Source organism: Microcaecilia unicolor, chromosome 7 (genome assembly GCF_901765095.1).
Source record: "Microcaecilia unicolor chromosome 7, aMicUni1.1, whole genome shotgun sequence".
NCBI classification, from domain to species: Eukaryota; Metazoa; Chordata; class Amphibia; order Gymnophiona; family Siphonopidae; genus Microcaecilia; species Microcaecilia unicolor.
This window is the reverse complement of record NC_044037.1, coordinates 217015743-217037592: the sequence shown is the minus strand read 5'-3', so window position 1 is coordinate 217037592 and position 21850 is coordinate 217015743. Positions and strand designations below refer to the sequence as shown.

At 46.2% G+C, this 21850-nt stretch overlaps 1 protein-coding gene across 4 annotated transcripts in view; it reads right to left on the bottom strand.

The window, feature by feature from the left end:
- Positions 1-21850, bottom strand: part of ZNF385B (zinc finger protein 385B) — a 451618-nt gene that overhangs the window by 278435 nt on the left and 151333 nt on the right. Inside the window, exon 1 of one of the 4 annotated variants that reach the window (XM_030210448.1) lies at positions 15780-15978. The exons of the other annotated variants lie outside the window; for them this stretch is intronic. The gene's annotated coding sequence lies outside the window, so the exon portion shown is untranslated. Of the gene's footprint in view, positions 1-15779; positions 15979-21850 lie in introns of those variants that run through there. 4 annotated transcript variants of the gene reach the window in all.

Below are 21850 nucleotides of genomic sequence, written 5' to 3'. Positions count from 1 at the left end.
AAAAGGTAACACAAGATTAAGAGACCTCTTGCAAAGGCAACGTAGGAAAGCTCCCTAGGTCCTTAAAAAGGAGTAGGTTGATTATGTCACAAGTAGGAAATGAAGCAGAAGCAGGGAGACCAAAGCGAGGCTTGGCTTCAGGGACACCAAAGTGAGGCTTGGCTAACAGGAAGAACAACAACAGGAAACGAAGCAGAAGCAGGGAGACCAAAGCAAGGCTTGGCTTACAGGAAGGACAACAATAGGGGAAAAGGCAGACTGGAGAGGTCACAGAGCTAGATACAGAGAAACAGTAGGTCTGAACATAAGGGCACGGCCACAACCATGACAAAAACTGATCACATTACCCACACTGTTAATGCAGCATGGACTGCTCTTGCATCTCTGCCTTCTCCTGTCTAGCTCCCACACGATGGAATTCGTTTCTGGTGGAGTTGCACCTTGAAAGTCCCCATAAAAAAAATGTAAGCCAAGTTGAAAAACATAGGGGGTCGATATTCAGCTGGCAGTGCTCAGTGTTTTGTTGACTGCTGCCAGCATTATGCCTGGAAATTCAATGCTGGGCCATGTCCAGACTCTGGCATTGAATTCCTGGGTTTACGGAACCGGCTATGGAGCACCACATAAAGAGGGAAGGAGTGGCTTAGTGGTTAAAGCAGTGATCTTGGCATCCAGAGGCAGCTGGTTCAAACCCCACTGCTGCTCCCTGTGATCTTAGGCATGTCATTTAACCCTCCATTGCCTCAGGTACAAGCTTAGATTATGAGCCCAACAGGGAAATACCTACTGTACCTGAATGTAGCTGAAAAGGTGTGAGCAAAATAAAAGATAGGACAGACTGACTTACATGTGGTCCTATTTCTACAGTGACCTTGGCCAGTTAAGTGCTGACTCTGCGCCCAGAATGCCCCTCCCAAATAAGTGCAGTGAAAATGAGTGGATAGCCCCAAACAAGCAAATTAACCCGCTGCTGTAACTGCTTGGAATATAAACCCCCTGGCTTTTTACACAGGCCTCAAATTATCTATAGCTTGGTTAATTTATGACATATGTTATGGTCCTCAGTGGTTGCTCTTTTTTTGATCCTGCTACTTATTTGTATACTGGTTAATATTTTGTTGTGCAATTTACACCTGTATCTGTTTCTCTGTTTAGTTACAATATATGCTTTGCTCTATACACCAACTTGATATTGTTCTTTTGAAGGATGGTCTATCATATACTGAAAATTAAAAGATGAATAAATATAGTTTGAAGGGAGAAATAATTGTTCCCTATTATCTGTTCCACCCTGCACATGATTTTGTAAACCTATCTCAGTTGACTCATCTCCAAGTTGAAGAGATCAAATCTGTACAGACTTTCTTTTGAAAGGCATGGAGGAGTAGCCTAATGGTTACAGAATGATTGTGGCTGAGACTCCATGATTGCAGCACAAACAAAATTGTTTTACCCCCAAAGGTGCAGAATAATGATGTAGCTATAGAGATCCCACTATCGCCGTGACCATAAACAGGAGTTTTATGGCCCTGTTTGGATTGTCAACTCAGAGTTTGGAGTGCCAACCATAGAACTATACAGAAATATTATAATATTCTCTGTTTTATTATCCATTCTTTTCTGAATAATTAATTTTATTTGACTGCAGCTGCATGCTGGACTGAAGATTTCAAAAATTGGCCATAATGATTCCAAGATCCTTTTCTTGAGTGGTGACTACATACTGAACCTAGCATTATAGATTTAGGATTGTTTTCCCCTATGTGCATCATTTTGCATTTGTCCAAACTGTTTCTGCCATCTTGATACCCACTTTTAAATAACCTTCTTGGATAGAATAAAGTCAGACTTGAAAAATATACTTAAAAAATATTTGAAAATTACTTTCTGGCCAAATTTCAGTCAGTGACAGTGAGCATTTTTCTAAATGTTGATTGCAGCCGGCTAAAATGACCCAGATATTCAATGCCAGGCCCTGTCTGTGCACTGGTATTAAATATTTGGGTCTGTGGCAGCACCCAGAGGTTATGCAGGTATGACCAATATTCAGTTCTGTAACGCATACCTAACTGAGCAAAGCCTTCTGCAGTCCAGCTTGCCCAGTTTGGTATATGGGCACCAGAACTGAATATTGCCAGTGCCTGCATAACTCCTGGCTTCACCCAGACTCTGTCTCCAGACTACCCTGACACTGCCTGGACAGTGCTGCAGTGGTCAGAGCCCAAGTTCAGTGGCACTGCCTGGTTAAGGCCCACTCCTGTCAGTGTCAGGCCACTGTCTTTGCTGGCTATGCCAACGCTATGCTGCTGAACCCCTCAGTCTGTCACCCTAGACAGACACTACTCTACAGAAGACATTAGACATGTGGTGCTTTGAGTCTCTAATAAGAGTGAGGTAAAGTTGTCAAGAAAGGACTTGCAGCAGGAGGCAAAAGCTATGGTGTTAACAGAATTGTGTTTTTGTTTGTCACTTCGGTAAGGCAGAGGCTGTAACTGGAGAAGGACAATATATGGAGACAGAGGTGGTCTGACTATGTTACTCTAGTGTTGTGTAGGTTGCTGAGGTTTACAGGGATGGAGAGGGATGGCCCAATGATATCTGAACCATCAGATATAAACCTCCATTCCACCTGTAGTGCAGCACCTCCCTTTCCCGCCCTCCCCCAGGTCTCTACCATCTCTCCTTCACTTTTTTATCCCCCTCCCCCCGCAAGTGTTCAGCATCTCTCTTTTTCTTCCCAAGGTGTCCAGAATTTTCTCCTTCTTTACTTCCCCTTGCCACTGCTGCTGCTACCCTACATAGAAGAGAACCCAGCCTTGCACAGAAAGAAAATATAGCATGGCAAGAGGCCTTTGAATACCTTCATATACACACTAAAGGCCTGCTGTAGCCTGCCCACTCTGACATCCTTGAATGCATGCATGCACATAGATGATTAAAGGCCCACTCCTGACAGTGGCTTTAAAGATGCCACTATCTTTGCTGGCTGTGCTGCTGCCCCCCCCCCCCCCAGCCTAAGAGAACTGGCCCTAAGTGAATGGTCAGGTGTGAAAACTAAATTTGTGTATGTCCTGCAATGTGTGTGTGTTCAAGAAGATGTTCAGTAAGTCCTAGGATATATGCAAAACTAAAATGTTCTCTCCAGTGGCGTAGCAAGGGCGGGGCGGTGGGGGCGGTCTGCCCCGAGTGCACGCTGCTGGAGGGTGCAGAGAGCAGCCGTGTGCCTGTTGGCTCCACTGGTTCCCTGCTCCCTCTGCCCCAGAACAGGTTACTTCCTGTTCCGGGACAGAGAGAGCAGGGAGCCAGTGGAGCTGACAGGCGTGCGGCTGCTCTCTGCACCCTCCAGCAGACAAGAATCCACCCGGGGGGAGGGGCTTGGTGCACCGGGGAGGGGGGTGTCATTGCGTTTGGGGGGGGGGTGTTGTGCTGCACCCTGGAGGGATGGACGCCGTTGCACTCGGGGGGGGGGGGGGGGGCGTAGCGGTGATCCGCCCCGGATGGCAGCCAACCTAGGATCGCCACTGGTTCTCTCTCAGTTTTTATTGATGGTACATCAGCATGCAGGTTAACATTTTGAAACAGGAGAGAGTAAAATATAGCGCTTACACGTGCCATTGGTGCCAATAATTGGCAGCTACCCTCATAAGTGCTAGCCATTATTCTATACACAGTGTACCTAGATTGCTTAGCATGCAACAGTCAGGGAGTATACAAGTGGGTGGAGCATAGGCATTATCTCCAAACAATGCATACAACTTATGGAATACTGTCAGTTGTGTGCACTGCATGGCACACTTAGGAACACTTACTTATTGACCTGTTGTACGTGGGTGCGCCTACCTTTTGGCATGCCGATGCAGCTTTGTGCTAGTATTGATGCTAAGTGTGCCCCTTTGTGGCACCTAAAATGAGACTGCTCATGCCTTCAATATATTGTTTAGACTGCAGGACTAGATGGGTAAGGCTAATTTGTTGGAGATGATCATGCCAGACCCCCCATCTTGTTTGACTGTATGATTAGTATGTAGGGAGGAATAGGGTTACCATTTTGTGTCCTCTGAAAAAGAGGACACATACCACGCCCCCTGCCCCGCCCCCACCACGCCCCTTTCAGATCCTCATTCTGCCCCCTATTCCCCCCCCCCACCATCACATACTCCCCTCCCCTGCCCCCCCTCCCCTCACTTACTATCTAGCCCTGGTGGCTAGAGTGCCTCCAGGATCAGGTTTGGGAACTACTGAAATAGTGCAAGCCCAGTTTGCTCTGAGCATCTCCCCTGCAGAGAAGGATGCCAAATCCTACACTTAAGCTGTGACCCAGAGGATACGGTGCAGCTCTGCACCTTTAAGGTGAAAAACGTAGTAACCAGAGGTTATGACTTTTACCTAGTTCTGGTCAGAACCTTCTGCCTAACCTGAGAAAGATGGTTCTGACATTTGAAAGCTATTCAAAAATGTATTAAATTAGAACATAAAATATGATACATTTGTATTGGCCTAATTTTTATCCCATTTATGACTTCCAGAGCTACTCCACAAACTAAGAGGTACAAAGGGAGAGGACGTAGGTGGAGTGTAGGAGGGAAGAGACGACACCTCAAAACCTGCCAAAGAAAGAAAACAGGGTCCACGCACTTGGCCCCCCCTCCAGCTGACACAGCGAAGCAGCACACGAAACGGTTTTGAGTTTATGAAAATAACGCACTCACCAAGCCCCCAATGATCTCCTCTTCTCTCAAGTACAGCTTTTTGTCATTCCTTCTCCCGTCCGAAGCTACCAGTCCACCAGGATTCGGGTTAAATATCCATATCCTCCGGGAAAATAGAAAAATAACGGCACAGCAGAAAGCCTGAGAGCACCCGCCAAAAACAAAACTAGGCGGCGCAGCCTGGAAAACACCAGCTCCAGCCACTGGAGAGAAAGCAGAGCTGGTTCCCGCGCCACCAAGGCCGATGGGAACTGTAGTCTAAATGGGGGTAGGCAAGGGACAGGCTCGGACGGAGAGGAACAGTTGCCGTCCTACGACACCCAGAATGCTCCACGGGTTGTGACGCGTTGGAAAGGCAGAGCGAGGACCGTGATGACGGGAGGTAATAGGCGCTCGCCCGCCCACACCCATGTTTGTCCAGAAATCCAGACAAACGTGCATGCGGGCAAAATCCGCCGGACGCCCCGGACATTCCCTCAAAAAGAGGACATGTCCGGGGAAATCCGGACGAATCGTAACCCTAGGGAGGAATAGCATAGGTTGAAGGCCTGGCGGGGATAAAAGGGAGTATACTTTCATAAGCCAGGTCCACAATTTGTTGGGATTTAGTGGACATTCAAAAGACCTACCTTACAGAGTGAGGTAGAGTTTGGTATCTCTGAGGTCAAAGGCTCCTCTTAAGTGAGCCAGATGCTGAACAGGTTTTACTGTTTTTTGTGCCTTAATCTGATAAGTAGGACCTTTAAAGAGAGGCCAACTGTGGCCCAGATGATCAGAATTGTTGAATGAAAGTATTTGATATGGATAAGAGATAAGCAAAAGACTAACAATGTACACAGAAGGCACACTGAGGAACATGACTGCTCCTTGTGCATGTGCTTGTTGCTAATATCACCTCTGGGGATAGGTGGTAGATGGGGCTTACTGCCAAGCAGAAATCAAAAATGTTACTGGGAGGCTCTGGGAGCTGCAAAGATAAAAGAAACAGTGATATAGACGAGCAAACAGTCTATTCCTAAGTAAATGAACTTTAGAGTCCCAAAGGGCTCTTTTCTTTTTCTGGTACTTTTAAAATATATACAGTGGGGGAAATAAGTATTTGATCCCTTGCTGATTTTGTAAGTTTGCCCACTGACAAAGACATGAGCAGCCCATAATTGAAGGGTAGGTTATTGGTAACAGTGAGAGATAGCACATCACAAATTAAATCCGGAAAATCACATTGTGGAAAGTATATGAATTTATTTGCATTCTGCAGAGGGAAATAAGTATTTGATCCCCCACCAACCAGTAAGAGATCTGGCCCCTACAGACCAGGTAGATGCTCCAAATCAACTCGTTACCTGCATGACAGACAGCTGTCGGCAATGGTCACCTGTATGAAAGACACCTGTCCACAGACTCAGTGAATCAGTCAGACTCTAACCTCTACAAAATGGCCAAGAGCAAGGAGCTGTCTAAGGATGTCAGGGACAAGATCATACACCTGCACAAGGCTGGAATGGGCTACAAAACCATCAGTAAGACGCTGGGCGAGAAGGAGACAACTGTTGGTGCCATAGTAAGAAAATGGAAGAAGTACAAAATGACTGTCAATCGACAAAGATCTGGGGCTCCACGCAAAATCTCACCTCGTGGGGTATCCTTGATCATGAGGAAGGTTAGAAATCAGCCTACAACTACAAGGGGGGAACTTGTCAATGATCTCAAGGCAGCTGGGACCACTGTCACCACGAAAACCATTGGTAACACATTACGACATAACGGATTGCAATCCTGCAGTGCCCGCAAGGTCCCCCTGCTCCGGAAGGCACATGTGACGGCCCGTCTGAAGTTTGCCAGTGAACACCTGGATGATGCCGAGAGTGATTGGGAGAAGGTGCTGTGGTCAGATGAGACAAAAATTGAGCTCTTTGGCATGAACTCAACTCGCCGTGTTTGGAGGAAGAGAAATGCTGCCTATGACCCAAAGAACACCGTCCCCACTGTCAAGCATGGAGGTGGAAATGTTATGTTTTGGGGGTGTTTCTCTGCTAAGGGCACAGGACTACTTCACCGCATCAATGGGAGAATGGATGGGGCCATGTACCGTACAATTCTGAGTGACAACCTCCTTCCCTCCGCCAGGGCCTTAAAAATGGGTCGTGGCTGGGTCTTCCAGCACGACAATGACCCAAAACATACAGCCAAGGCAACAAAGGAGTGGCTCAGGAAGAAGCACATTAGGGTCATGGAGTGGCCTAGCCAGTCACCAGACCTTAATCCCATTGAAAACTTATGGAGGGAGCTGAAGATGCGAGTTGCCAAGCGACAGCCCAGAACTCTTAATGATTTAGAGATGATCTGCAAAGAGGAGTGGACCAAAATTCCTCCTGACATGTGTGCAAACCTCATCATCAACTACAGAAGACGTCTGACCGCTGTGCTTGCCAACAAGGGTTTTGCCACCAAGTATTAGGTCTTGTTTGCCAGAGGGATTAAATACTTATTTCCCTCTGCAGAATGCAAATAAATTCATATACTTTCCACAATGTGATTTTCCGGATTTAATTTGTGATGTGCTATCTCTCACTGTTACCAATAACCTACCCTTCAATTATGGGCTGCTCATGTCTTTGTCAGTGGGCAAACTTACAAAATCAGCAAGGGATCAAATACTTATTTCCCCCACTGTATCTCCAACCATTATCTATATAAATAAAATCCCCCCTCAGACGTTCTGAAGCTCACTCCATCTGTCCTGAACTCCTGTCCTCCTGGTAGGCTAGGCTATTCGGACTACTCACCCTCAGTCTCAGCCACGCCCATCTGGCCCATAGGCCACACCCCATCTGCACATAAAAAGCACCCTCAACGTTCTAAAGCACACTGAGGCTTCAACAGTTCGTATGTTCGAAGCTCTGTAACCATTTTTAAGCACACTACATCTCTGCCCCGCCCTGACCTATCAGAGAAGGGAGGAGTGTCACAGCTGCACCACTCTGACCTATCACAGGGAACTGAAACAGGAAAAGGGAGGAGCGTCACACCGAATGACGGACCTATCAGAGGGAAGTCAAATAGAAGAAGGGAGGAGCGTCAGAGGCCAAGGGGATGGCCGTATCTATGTCTCATAGGTTTCCTTGCTTTCTTTTCAGTGAATTGCAGCTGCAGCCACTTAGGTAAGTCTAGCAAGCCTGTCAGCTACTGAATACAGAAAGCAAAAGATAGCATGTGGGAACTTGCTCCATTTTGTTCTCTGGAATGCAGTGATTATTATACAAATGGTCTTGCTTTCATTATTTTGGTAGGGGCTGCCTTCATGACTGTCCACAGTCCCCCCAGTCCTGACACCTGACAGGGGGGACAGGGAAGGACACTCACTGTCTCACATACGCACTCGCACACACTCATTCTCACATACACACACGCTCTCTCACAGACACACTCACACCCACTCTCTGTCACACACACACATTTGCATATTCTCACTCTCACACAGTCACTCTCACAGACACTCTCTCAAACATACACACTCCGCACAAAACCTTGCTTAGTTTATTTTTTTTTGTCTATTAGATTGTAAGCTCTTTGAGCAGGGACTGTCTTTCTTCTCTGTTTGTGCAGCGCTGCGTATGCCTTGTAGTGCTATAGAAATGCTAAATAGTAGTAGTAGTAGTAGTGCTAGCGCCCGTTTCATTTCAGCCAGAAACGGGCCTTTTTACTAGTTGTTTATAATTACATCAATTTAAGTTCAACTGCTACGTGACTATATCCAGATATACTGTCCCCTTCTCTAAACAACTTTAGATTTCTACTATGATGACTAATCACTGCTTAGAAGCAATTATTAAGTGGATAAAGGAGAATAAATGGAAGTTGAACCACTGAAAATCAGAAATTCTGTAGGCAATAAAGGAAAATGTCAATATGGTAAATTTCAGATAAGTTTAGATAGAAAGGCACTTTCTATTTAGATAAAAATGAAAGGTTTAGGAGTATTAATAGACTCCCCTTTTGAATAATTATATTTTGTCTGCCACGTATACAACTTTTCTCGAGCTCCATATGTTACATCTGAGGAAAGCTAATTTGAATCTGCATTCAGTTAAAGTCAGTTCTTCATACAGTGGTCCTACTATATGTAGATTACTGCATGGTTTTGTTTTTTTTTCTTTTTGGCCTCCCATCCAAAAGTTTGTGCAGATGGGCTGGTGTTGATGTCTCTTCATACAAGTGGTAACAAAAAAGAGGTCAGAAACTACAGGCTGTAAGTCTTACCTCAGTTAATCAATTAAATTGCATGCACAAATTGGGCACACACCCAAATTTGTGTGTGTGACTTTTCGTGATTTTTATAGAATTAGGAATTTGTGTGAATGTATACTTAAGTGTATAAGTGCTAGCAGAGCTTGCAATTTGACTTAGCACGTAAGTACAAGAGCGTATTCACAAGGGAGGGGCATGGGCAGGGCATGGATGGGTCTAACATGAAGTAGAGGACTAGCCTAGTAGAGAACTGAGTTGACAACCAGGGAATCCTAGTTCAGATTTCAGTGTTGCTCCTTGTGATCTTGGACAAGTCACTTAGCCCTCTATTGCCTCAGGTACAAACTTAGACTATAAATGTAATATAGTAGATGATGGCAGATAAAGATCTGTATGGTCAATCCATTCTGCCCAACAAGATAAACTCATTACATAAGATATGATGTGATACTTCATATATATACCTGATCTTAATTTGTTCTTGCCATTTTCAGGGAGTGGACTGTAGAAGTCTGCCTGGCACTGTCCTTATTCTAAAACTTCTGAAGTTGTCATCAAAGTCACTGGAAAGCCCCACTCCAGCCCATCCAAATCTATTCAGCCACGATCAGGGTACAGATCAAAGAAGTCCGCCCAGCACTGGCCCTGTTCTCCAACTTCTGAAGCTGAATCTGTTCAGCCACGACCAGGTCACAAACTGTAGAAGTCTGCCCAGCACTGGCTTTGCTTCCCAATTAACGTTTTTTCTACCTAATCTCCGCTAAGCTTCTTTGGATCCATTCCTTCCCAGACAGAATTTCTTTGTGTTTATCCCATGCATTTTTGACTGGGGACAGGGAAATACATGAAAGTAACTCATCTTCAGCCGCTACTGAAAAAGGTGTGAGCTAAATCCAAATAATTTATGCACAGCAACTTATAGAATACTGTTAAGTTATATGCAGTAAGTGCCGCATTTAAGCACGCCCACTCATGCCAACCACAGACCTGGTGTAAGTGAGCCCACCTAAATGTAGTTGCACTGATGCGGACAAGCTAAATTGTGGCACCCAGTTATAGAATTACCTTTATCTGTATAGCTATGCAATTTAATTTTAGTACAGTTTTTCTGCTGTTCTATGCAGTTTAATACAGGACAACCTTTCTGCTATAGGGTTAGCAGTTATGTTTCAATCATTTTTTTTTGGAATAAAATGAACTGAAATTACAAAAGGTCATCAAGTAAATTACTGTTCCAATGGTCTACACTCAATCCCCCTCCCCCACCCCTGAACAGAGAGCAAAATGGGTAGTGGAACTGGAAGAGTGGCCTAGTGGTTAGGGTGGTGGACTTTGGTCCTGGGGAACTGAGTTCGATTCCCACTGCAAGCTCCTTGTGAATTTGGGCAAGTCACTTAACCCTTCATTGCCCCAAGTACAAATAAGGACCTCCAGCCCCCCCTAACCCCCAACACCCTCCAAATAATCCATGATGGGCTACATACCCCACCCCAACAGACCTGGTGGTCTGGCCCCTTCCCCTTGTACCTCCTTTTGTGATGGAGGAGGGAGTAACAATCTCCCCTCTTCTAGGCCACCTCCAAAATGGTGGCACCCTGCCCTGCCCAGTGCATCCTGGGATGTGCTGGGTGGGGTTTCCGTACCATATATGAGAGTTTCTTCCTTATATGATAGGTAAGAGCCTGCCCAGCGAATCCCAGGATTTTTTTTTTTGGGGGGGGGGGGGGGGGGGTTAAGGGAATTGGAGATCCACTGGACGGGTGGGGAGGAAGACCCTTAACCTCAACGCCAGCTCCGAGCTGACATAAGGTTAAGACGCTATTCGGCCCGTATGATCAACGCGCAGTGCTCTGATCATACAAACGGAATACTGGAGAGCTCTTTTAAATATAATTTAAATAAGCTCTGCGGTATTCCCTGCATTCTCATGCACGATGCCCTCTGATCATGGGCGCTGTGTGAATGAGGGTGCTAGTCTGGCGCTAGTGGTCTCTAGCACCTGCATTTACTTTTGATCATCAGGCCCTAATAGAATTACCCTCTTTTTGAGGGTCTGTCTACTCCTCAACTTTCCATTTTCACCCCGTGTGCCTTAGAAAAGTGCTTTCCTGAATACTGGTGGGCTGATGCTCAGAACTCCCACAGTAAGCCAACAGAGCAGAAACCATACTGCTGGAATAGCACAGAAACCTAGCTCGCCAATGATCAAAGGAAATAGTATTCTAATTATGTGTGCGCTGTAAAAGTGAAAGCAAGGGGAAGCGAAGAGTTTCAGATTAAGCTCAGCTCCTGTTCGCGTACACCTGGCAAACCCGGAAGTGAAGCACACATTGGAATCTGTTTTCTGTACCTTTAAATATAAGCATTTTTTTAAAACTGGCACATGCTGTGTGATGTCACTAGATGTGACATATAAATGTATGCATGCACTTACGCCCAGATTCTATATATGGTGCCTAGATTCCGTGCTGAGATACGCACGTAACCTAATTAGCATAACAAGGTAATTATCATTTTAACAGCATTCAACAAGCAATAACTCGCACTAATCCTATCTAATATAATAAAAGGCACCCTCAACGTTCTGAGGACAACGTTCTGAAGTCACTCAGACTCCCAGAACGGTTCGTAAGTTCGTGGTGGTGAAGCCACTGAACGACTTGCTGCCCCGCCCTCGCGTCAAACGTCATGACGTCGAGGGAGGAAAACCAACAGAAAAATGAAAGCAGGGACCGCATCAAGGAAGGGGGAGGAGTAGGGAAACACGCTCCGCGTGTTTCCCTACTCCTCCCCCTGCCAAGGAAACGCTGGCTACCAACCGCGCCGCGCGTGCCTCAGGTAGCCCCGCCCCGACCGCCCGAGCACCACTCTCCCTCCCTCCCAAGTTCAGCAACGCGCGACGGCGACGTGGTGGGGGCGCTCCGCCCCAGATGTCAGCGGGTGGGGGGTGCTCCGAGTCCTCTCCCAGCAACGCGCGACGGCGACGTGGTGGAGGCGCTCCGCCCCAGATGTCAGCGGGTGGGGGGTGCTGCGAGTCCACTCCCGGCGCTGTCCTGCCTTTAAAACCCAATTTGAAGCGCTGGAGTAACAGGCAGCAGCGCCTCGCGTCTGCCCTTCTACTAAAAATCTCTTCGACGACGTCATTGGGCCTTCCCACATTGAGTCCCGCCCTCCTCTCAGGTAACTTCCAATTACCGCGAGGGCGGGTGGGACTCAATGTGGGAAGGCCCAATGACGTCGTGGAAGAGATTTTTAGTAGAAGGGCAGACGCGAGGCGCTGCTGCCTGTTACTCCAGTGCTTCAAATTGGGGTTTTTTTTAAGGCAGTGAGGGTGGTGGGCCTGGGCGGCAGGAGAATGGAGCTGGTAGGTGGGGAGGGACTCAGATGGGAGAAGGGTGTGGGGCTCTCAGGTGGGGGGGAGGGGGTTCTCAAATGGGAAGGAGACTGAGGTGGGAGGGGTTCATGGATGGGAGAAGCAGAAGGGGGTGGGGAGGGGGTTCTTGGATAGTTGAAGGGGACGGGTGGGGAGGGGACTGGGGTTCTTGGATGGGAGAGACTGGGGAGGGGGTTCTCGGATGGGAGAAAGGGACGGATGGGGAGAGGACTGGGATTCTTGAATGGGAGAAGGGGACTGAGGTGGGGAGGGGGTTCTTGGATACTTGAAGAGGACGAGTGGGGAGGGGACTGGGGTTTTTGGATGGGAGAGACTGGGGAGGGGGTTCTTGAATGGGAGAAGGAGACTGAGGTGGGGAGGGGGTTCAAGGATGGGGGAGGGGGTTCTTGGATGCTTGAAGGGGACGGGTGGGAAGGGCACTGGGGTTTTTGGATGGGAGAGACTGGGGAGGGGGTTCTCGGATTGGAGAAGGGGACGGGTGGGGAGGGGACTGGGGTTTTTGGATGGGAGAGACTGGGGAGGGGGTTCTTGAATGAGAGAAGGGGACTGAGGTGGGGAGGGGGTTCAAGGATGGGAGCGCTTCATGAAACCCCATACACACACACTCACTCTCTCATCTGGCAGCGCTTCCTGTACCCCCTGCCCCCCCCCCCCACACACACACACACTCCCTCACTCTGTCATCTGCCATTGCTTCCTGAACCCCCCCCCCCCCACACACACACACACATACTCACTTACTTTCATCTGGCAGCGCATCCAGAATCCCCCACACCCCTCTTCTTCCAAGCTGAACCCCTCCAACACATCCCCCCCACCCCACACACACACTCTCTCTCTCTCTTCCTCTCCTCCAGCACACCAATTGCTTAGGTGCAGTGGCAGCAATCTCAGCCACCAGAGAAAGAGGGGGGCCTGACACCATAGAGAGGGAGGGAGGGAGGTATCTCTGTCACACACACACACTCTCTCTCTCACAGACAATGTGTTTCTGTCTCTCACTCTCATACACTCTATGTCTCACATTGTATCACATTCACTCTCTATGTGTCACACAGTCACTTACATACTCGCTTGGTCTCATACACTCAGTCTCACAGACAATCTGTGCCTCACACACACTCTCATTCACGCACACACTGTATCTGTGTGAAACACACTCTCTCTCTCTCTATCACACTGTGTCTCCCATACGCAATTGCACACACTCTCATTCTCACACACACACTCTCTCACAGACACGCTCACACCCAGACTCACTCTCTCTCACACACACACACACTCACACTTTCACTCTCTCTATCACACACAGTCACTCTCACATACACTCTCCAAAACATACACATTATGAGGAAAACCTTGCTAGCGCCCGTTTCATATGTGTCAGAAACGGGCCTTTTTTACTAGTATAATAATAATTTACACCTCCAACATTCCATGTCTGGCTGCCTAGGTTTGTAACATCTCCTGACGTCAGCCAGCCTCTAGCGTCCCATTCTCCCTCACTGACCCACCCTCGCGTCAAGACGTAATGACGTCAGAGGGCGGAACAGTGAGAGGGAAGGGAACGCTGGAGGCGAGCTGATGTCAGGAGGGATGTTACGAACGGAACGGAAGCCAGCACCAGACAAAGAACATTCAGGTACAAATCGAGGGGAGGAGAGAATCGTGGGACATCGAGGGGAGGGAGGGAGGAAGGGGAGAGGAGGGCAGGGCAGAAGAGAATTGATGGACATGGAAGGGATGGGAGGACAGTAGAGGAGAGAATCGCGGGACACGGATGGGAGGGCAGGGAAGAGGAGAATTGCTGGACATGGAGGGGAGGGCAGGGGAGAGAGAAAAAAAAAAAAGCTTACATGATAGCCTTCCTAGGGCCCATTTCATTTTCGAGGAAACGGGCATGGTTCCACTAGTTTGCAATAATTACAATTTATTAGCAGAAATTGCTAAGAGTATTCCATAAAGAACTGCTCCTAAATTACAAAGCATTTTGTGGGCATTTCCAAATTCCGACAAGTAATTACAGAATATAAGTCGGTGCGCCTAAATCTACCTGCATGGAATTACACCAGGTTTTTATTGGCGTAAATGCACATGGATAGATTTAGGCACTACGGTATCGACTAAGAAGCGTACTCTATATACCGTGCCTACATTTGATAGAATACACAATTCCATGTGGATTTTTTAGGCACCATATATAGAATCTAGCCCTTAATGCAGAGGCCAACTAAGAGCACAGCATGCATAATTAACATTGAAATGACAAAATAAGTTAGCATTTTGGGTGGGGCCCTTTTACCAAGACACAGTAGGGCTACTGCACGGGTAGCGCACAGCAAAACAGCACTACAGCTGGGTGCACCCAGGCGTCCTGCAGTAGTTTTGGTTTTGCCACACATCCTGTGCTAGAAAACCATTTTTATTTTCTAATGCTGGGGGGGGGGGGGGGGAAGGTGTTCGCGACGGGATTTGGGCAGTGTGGGCGCATTTGCCACACGCCGCCTGATTACCGCACAAGTAGCATGTCAACTACCACCAGCCACTTTTTAGTGTGGCTTAGTAAAAGGACCTCTTGCAGGCATCCAGCTTAACGCATCTGTACAAATCACGTTAAAATGCCTCAACAAAACTTCTGCAGAGCGCTGGAAACAACAGAAAAGGCTTCACAATGCGAGAACGCCAAAGTGTGCCTCATAATGCTAAGAATGTGCCTATCTCACTCCCAGCATTTACCCCTTATGTGCAGTATCCATTATGTCCACAGCAGGCGGAGCACATTTGACAGCATTAGAGGCTGCATGCCTCTGTCACCAGAGAGAGTGAAGTGAAGTGAATGAAAATCCATTTTAAAAAAAGGAAAGAGAGAGAGAGAGAGAGAGAGAGAGAGAGAGAAAGATTGCTTAGAATTTTACCCAGCAGACCAGTTCTTTGTCTCACATGGTAATTCAACTCCACAATGCAATCTTAAAGAGGAGATTATTGTTAAGGTAGTTTACGCCTGTAGTTAAACAAGGAAATTGCAGTTTAGCTGGCTATTTATTCAGGCTCCTAGACAGTGAAAACATAAAGCAAGAGCTACTACCCTTAAGGGTTCTTTTGCTAGTACTGTTTATGTACTTCTTAGTTGAAAGATGTTTTTCTACTGTCCTAAGACCTGGCTAGTAATAGTTAGTGTCACTTGGCCACCTTATCTGAACAGGAAAGGTCGATGTGAACTGCTGGCAGCACAGCTGTTAGCCATATTTCTATAAAATGTACAGAGAATATTTCACTGTTGTCATCATCTGCCGAAAATGTAAGTAACAGAAGAAACCAGAGAGCCCAGGTCTCCTTTCTTTCTGGATGCAAATCTAATTTATTACTATGCGCTACAATGGAAATCCAAACAAATCTATCCATACAATAAAGGAGAAATGTGCACTTACCAATATTAGTCCGATTACAGCAGCTTCATAGCAACGTTTGAACGCTATAGCTTGTATTGTAAGTCTCCTCGCTTAAACACGTATAGTAAATCACAGACATTGATAACACAGTGCTTTCTAACACTAGCTCACTGTTAGTTTAACAACCCCTATCTACATGAATGCTGATCACAGACCATGATATTTAAGCAAACAAGAAAACAAGCTGAAGGTTTTGATTCCTGGAGGAGGTGTGCCTAAAGTTGCATTTCTGAGTAAGCCTTTACAGGCGGAGCTTGCAGTGTCCTATCCAGCAGACTTATGTCTCAGTAAAATGAACACAACTCTTTGCTATTTGAAAATGAGTTTGCTGGAGCTCCCTTTGCCCTGTTTTGCAGGACAGATGCTTTCAGCTTTAAGTTGACTAAGTCCTACAAGGGAGCATATTGATTTTTAGCCTCCGTTTCACATTGGCAAGTTAAGGATTCCTAATGAAGATTTAGTATTTCTGGTTGGTTTAAATATTTTATATTTTAATGCAAGATCCATAACTTCTGATCTTATCACAGACAAAAGCCAGACATTATTTGTTTTATGAAAATGCAACAAATGGAGCAACTGTCAGAAAGTTACAAAATCAATAAAAGCAATCAATTTAAAATATATATATACACTTTAATATACCATCAAATAATTCACATACCATAAAAGGACGGTGGGTTGCTATAAGTCCATAAATATTACCAAATCTGATGACAAATAAAAAAAATGGAAATGCCTGTTAATAGTCCATTGCTGTTGCTAAAATCATGTAGAGAGAGCCCTACAAGTTTTGGCAAGAATGCCTGCTTCAGGGACTTTGGAAGTTATGGTTTATAGATAGAGAAAAACACCAGGGCAAGATAAAAGAACCCTGCTGGTATGGAAGGTGAACAGAGCAAAACCATGAAACAATAAATAAAGATGAATAAAAACTAAATATGCAAAAAAAAAATCCAAAACATTGTGCTATATAAGGAGCATGTTTACTAAAGTGCAGTAAATGTTCACACTTACTGCTCCTTAAATGTAAAAGTCAAGGTGCAGCAAGGGTAAAGTTTGTTTGGCAAATGCAAGGAGTGGCCCTGCATTTACCACACAGGGCATATGCTGAACCCACAGGCATTACACTAAATGCAGTGCCAAACTGCACAAAAGCATCCACACAGTCAGGTACAGCATGTAATGCATTACCAACAACTTGAAAATCCCTGCCTCAGTGGCGCAGTTAGCTAATCTCACCCAAACATCAAGAACTCCCTAATAGTCTACACCCTCCACTTGATCCCTACAAACACCAATAACCCCACTGCTGTCAAGACCCCTGCACCCAATTCCCACAAACATCCCCACCTGATCTCCATCGGACCCTCACTCTACTCCCTGGAGACCTCTGGACTCCCAGAACTTACCCAGAAGCCATCCATAGTGGGCTAATGGGTCTGGGCAGGAATGATTCCCCTCCACTTTCTGCTGGCCTAGCTCCAGGTTCAAAATGGCGTCCCCTGAGTTAGCAGTAGTACCAGTGATGGTATTTGTAGCAGCACTAATGGTAGTCGTGACGGCTAGCTTGTGGCCACTCCTCTGCTCTTCCCTGGTCACACCCGCATAAGGCCCATTTAGGCATTAAGGGGAGATTCTATATATGGCGTCTAAAAAATTGGTGCTGAAATCAGTGCTAAGCATATTCTATAATCAGTGCTTAGATTTAGGCGCCGATTATAGAATATGCTTAGTTAACATTTCAGTGCCTAAGGTGTCTATAACACATGAACCTTATTCGTCCACAACAACTCTCTGTATTTGTTTCACTACCGGAAATGGCGATCGCCTCTACGGTAACAAATAAATAAATAAATCTACACACATCCATTTACACCAATAAAAATGTGGTGTAAACCCCAGCATGTAGATTTTTTTATTTATTTATGGCTATTATATCCCACAATATTCCCGCCCACGGGCAGGCTCAATGTGGCGTACAATAGTCTATTAAGCAAACAGTAGTACAAAATACAGCATACAAGGTCGCAAGAGGGAAAGAGAAATAACTGAGGAGGGAAAGGGAGAGAGGAGAGGTGATAAGTTATTGCTGAGTTAGTCGTGGATCAAAAGGATGTGGCGCCAGACGGGCTCACAGCGTATGCTCTGCCAAAAAGGAAGGTCTTGAGTCGCTTCTTGAAGGTCGGGTGATCTGGAGTGAATTTGACCTCTTGAGGAAGCCCGTTCCACAATTGAGTGCTGAGATAAGAGAAAGAGGAAGCATAGGCGGTCTTATATTTGAGGCCACTGAAAGCTGGGTAGTGGAGATTAAGGTATGAACGAGCTGACCTTCGGGAGTTCCTGGGCGGCAGGTTAATAAGAGTGTCCATATAAGCAGGAGCTTCTCCATAGATGATTTTTGGCACTCTGAGCCATATTCTATAATTAGGTGTGTAAATTTCAGAACGCCCATGAAACGCCCATTTCCACACTCATAACCATGCTCCTTTTGCTTGCATGCATTAGACGTTCGGCGCACATCGTTACAGAATACACTCAGCGACTTGTGTGCCTAAGTTCTAATCAGTGTCAATCAGTGCTCACTATTGCTGGTTAAGTGCTGTTATCAGCGCTCACCAGCTTGTAAGCTTAAGTTACATGCATTGTAAAATCTGCACCAATTTTGGCGTGGATCTCTAGGCATGATATACAGAATCTAGGGGTAAGGGGGAAATTCTATCAATGGCACCAGAAAAGATCAGTGTCAAGCGCTATACTGTAAAGGTTGCACCCAGCGTTATAGAATAGCATGTTGCCAAATGCATGCACAAATCTTAATTGCAGCCAATTAACATCAATAATTGGTTGTTAGCATTCATACATAGCGCCATACATAGAATCTGGGAGTAAGCAGCTAGCACAGAATGTTTTATTGCATTGGCTGATTTAATGCATATTAAATGTTAGCGCGGACGCATGCTGTTCAACACATGATTACACCTGCACTATCAGCTTAGCACTACTTAGAAAACATGCATTTTACAACCAAATGCAGTGAAAAAGACATATAAAATACAACGTACAGCATCCAAAAACATGAAAACAGGGACATGGAATCTGGAAAACAAGGATAAAAAACAAGACACTGTGGTCTTTTTTTTTTTCACTATTCCAGAAAATGTACTCCTGCTCACAGAGGCTAACAACAACTCTACAGGCTAACAATAAAAAGTGCATTAACAAATAATTTTTTCCAAATTATTCTGGCTGCTCTAAAAAAAAAAACCAAACCTCAAATATGTGTAAAAAGAAACTTACAGACATTAATAATTAAAGGAAAAGCAAAAAAATAAAAATAGATAAATTACAAAACATTTACAATTGAACTGAGAAATCACAAAGAGTTAGGAAGACCTTTTAAAAAAAACTCTATAGCACAAACAGTGAAATAAAAATATCAAAACTTAAAAACATCCCCCCCCCCCCTAAAAACCAACCCCAAAACTATAAAACCAAGCAGTGTTTCAGCTCTTAAAGCTAATTTTTGTCACGGTATGGAGGTGATTGACAGAAGAATAGGGACAACTCAAAAAATGAAAATAAATACCATAAGTAGCATCAAAAACCCTTTTAAAGGTCACACACAAATAGATCCCTTCGGAAAGTGACAGATACACAAATTAAAGTTTTGGACAAATGACTCATTTATTCTATAGTAAAACATAATGCCTTCCAAACTAGAATCTATCTTTTAAAACTCACTAGAAGAATACATCTTTCTAAGAGGTAGATGCACTAAACGTTTTTCATCGTTAAATGAGCCCTCAGGGAAGAATTTCCTATCCTTTCCATGCACTTAAGCCTATTTTCCGACGACAGTAGCAGCTAACGAAAACGGAATGGAGATGAGCAATTAGTGTGAAAACCCCATTGAAACGACATGCACTAACCTTTTCCGATTGCCTTTACGCAGGAAAAAGGCAGGAAAACTAACGAGAGGTCTGGACCTCTCGTTAGGACAGCTCTGTGCCAGGAAAAAGTGTTAAGTGAAAAAATAAACAAACTTTGAGCCAATCCCAGCGCATTAGCAGAGCTAAAAGCGCTGTGATTGGTCCAAAGGACCTCAGAAAACACATAAAAAAATAAAAATAAAAAAAGGATCGGGAGGGGGCAAGGGCGCTCATCAGGAGCGTCCTGTACGGACGGCCTTGCCCCCCCCCCCCCCCGCTGCTCCCCACTTTCCGCCGCTCCCCCCACCCCGAAAAAGCAAACTTCTAGAAGCCCCTGCCCCCCTCCCTTCCTCACTACTCTCTCACCTCAGCTCCGCCTCCCGACATCCTCCGTCCGTGCCCCGCCCCCTTTTGGGGTCGTCGCCGCCATTCCCCTCCTCCATCGGGCCCCCCTTCCTCTTACCGGGCCCGTGCAGCGCCTCTCTCCTCTGTCCGAAGGCGCTGCACGGGCAAGAAGAAAGCTGAATCAGCTGATGCCTGCCTTCGCGATGGCGCGTCTTTCTCCTGCTGCGCCCGCCCCTGTCTGACGTCAGTAACCTACGTAGGTTACCGACGTCAGAAAGGGGCGGGCCCAGCAGGAGAAAGACGCGCCATCGAAGCTGGGCAAAGGCAGGCATCAGGCTTTCTTCTTGCCCGTGCAGCGCCTTCGGACAGAGGAGAGAGGCGCTGCACGGGCCCGGTAAGAGGGAGGGGGGCCCGATGGAGGAGGGGAATGGCGGCGACGACCCAAAAGGGGGCGGGGCACAGGACGGAGGATGTCGTGAGGCGGAGCTGAGGTGAGAGTAGTGAGGAAGGGAGGGGGGCAGGGGCTGCTTGAATTTTGCTTTTTCGGGGTGGGGGGAGCGGCGGAAAGTGGGGAGCAGCGGGGGGGGGGGCAAGGCCGTCCGTACAGGACGCTCCTGATGAGCGCCCTTGCCCCCTCCCGATCCTTTTTTTATTTTTATTTTGATTTGGGAGCCATGTGCTTGTGATTTGACTGTGTTTTGACTGTTTGTGGCATGCGCAGAGCAGCTAACATAACGCTTGGCTGCTCTGCGCATGATTTGGGGGCCGATTAACGATGTGTATTGTGATTCTTTGATACATTGTACGTTTCAATACCGATCTCAGCATGTGTGACTTTTTTTTTTGGTGCATTTTTCGTTATTTTAAAATCGTTAGGGACTTTAACGATTTAGATTTTTTTACGTTTGGTTGCTGCATCTGCCTCTAAGTCCTCTGCACAAGTTGCTAGTTTAACAGTTATCAGAAATGACTCACATTAGATTTCTCCTGTTCTCCACCCCCATTAGATCTGCTGATTCACACATAGCACAGTCTTGTACTCAAAACAATTGAGAAACTTTAAGGGTCCTTTTATTATGCTGTGTTAAGTGCTAATGCGTGCTTAACACAGCAAAAATATCAACGTGGGATGAACTAAAGTGTTCCATGTTAGTTCTGGCGTGGAGTGGCTTAGTGGTTAGAGCACCCATTTTGACATCCATAGGTGGCTGCTTTAAATCCCGATGCTCCTTGGGATATTGGGCAAGTCACTTAGGGGTCCTTTTACAAAGGCACGCTGAAAAATGGCTTGCAGTAGTGTAGACGCGAGTTTTGGGCGCGCGACAATTCATTTTTTAGTGCGCCTGTAAAAAAGGCCTTTTTAAAATTTTTGCTGAAAATGGATGTGCGGCAAAAGGAAAATTGCCTCGTGTCCATTTTGGGTCTGAGACCTTACCGCGAGCCATTGACCTAGCGGTAAAGACTCACGTGGTAAATTGGCGCGCGTCCGTTATGTGTGCCCAAAAATAAATTTTTTTTCTGTGTGGAATTTTCGGGCGCCATATATAGAATCTAGCCCCAAGTGTGTATTTCTGGGGTGGGGCAGTTGCAATGGTACTTTTTGGAGATGGAGCAACTTGCAGGATGCTGGGACAGTTTGAAGGGTAATTTGGGAATGGGGTGGGGTGGGGTGAGATGGCAGTTTATGTGGGATGCAGATTTTTGGGGTGGAGCAGTTTGTGTGGGGAGGGGGTACTTTTTTGGGATGGAACAATTTGGAAGGTTGGGAGAGCAAAG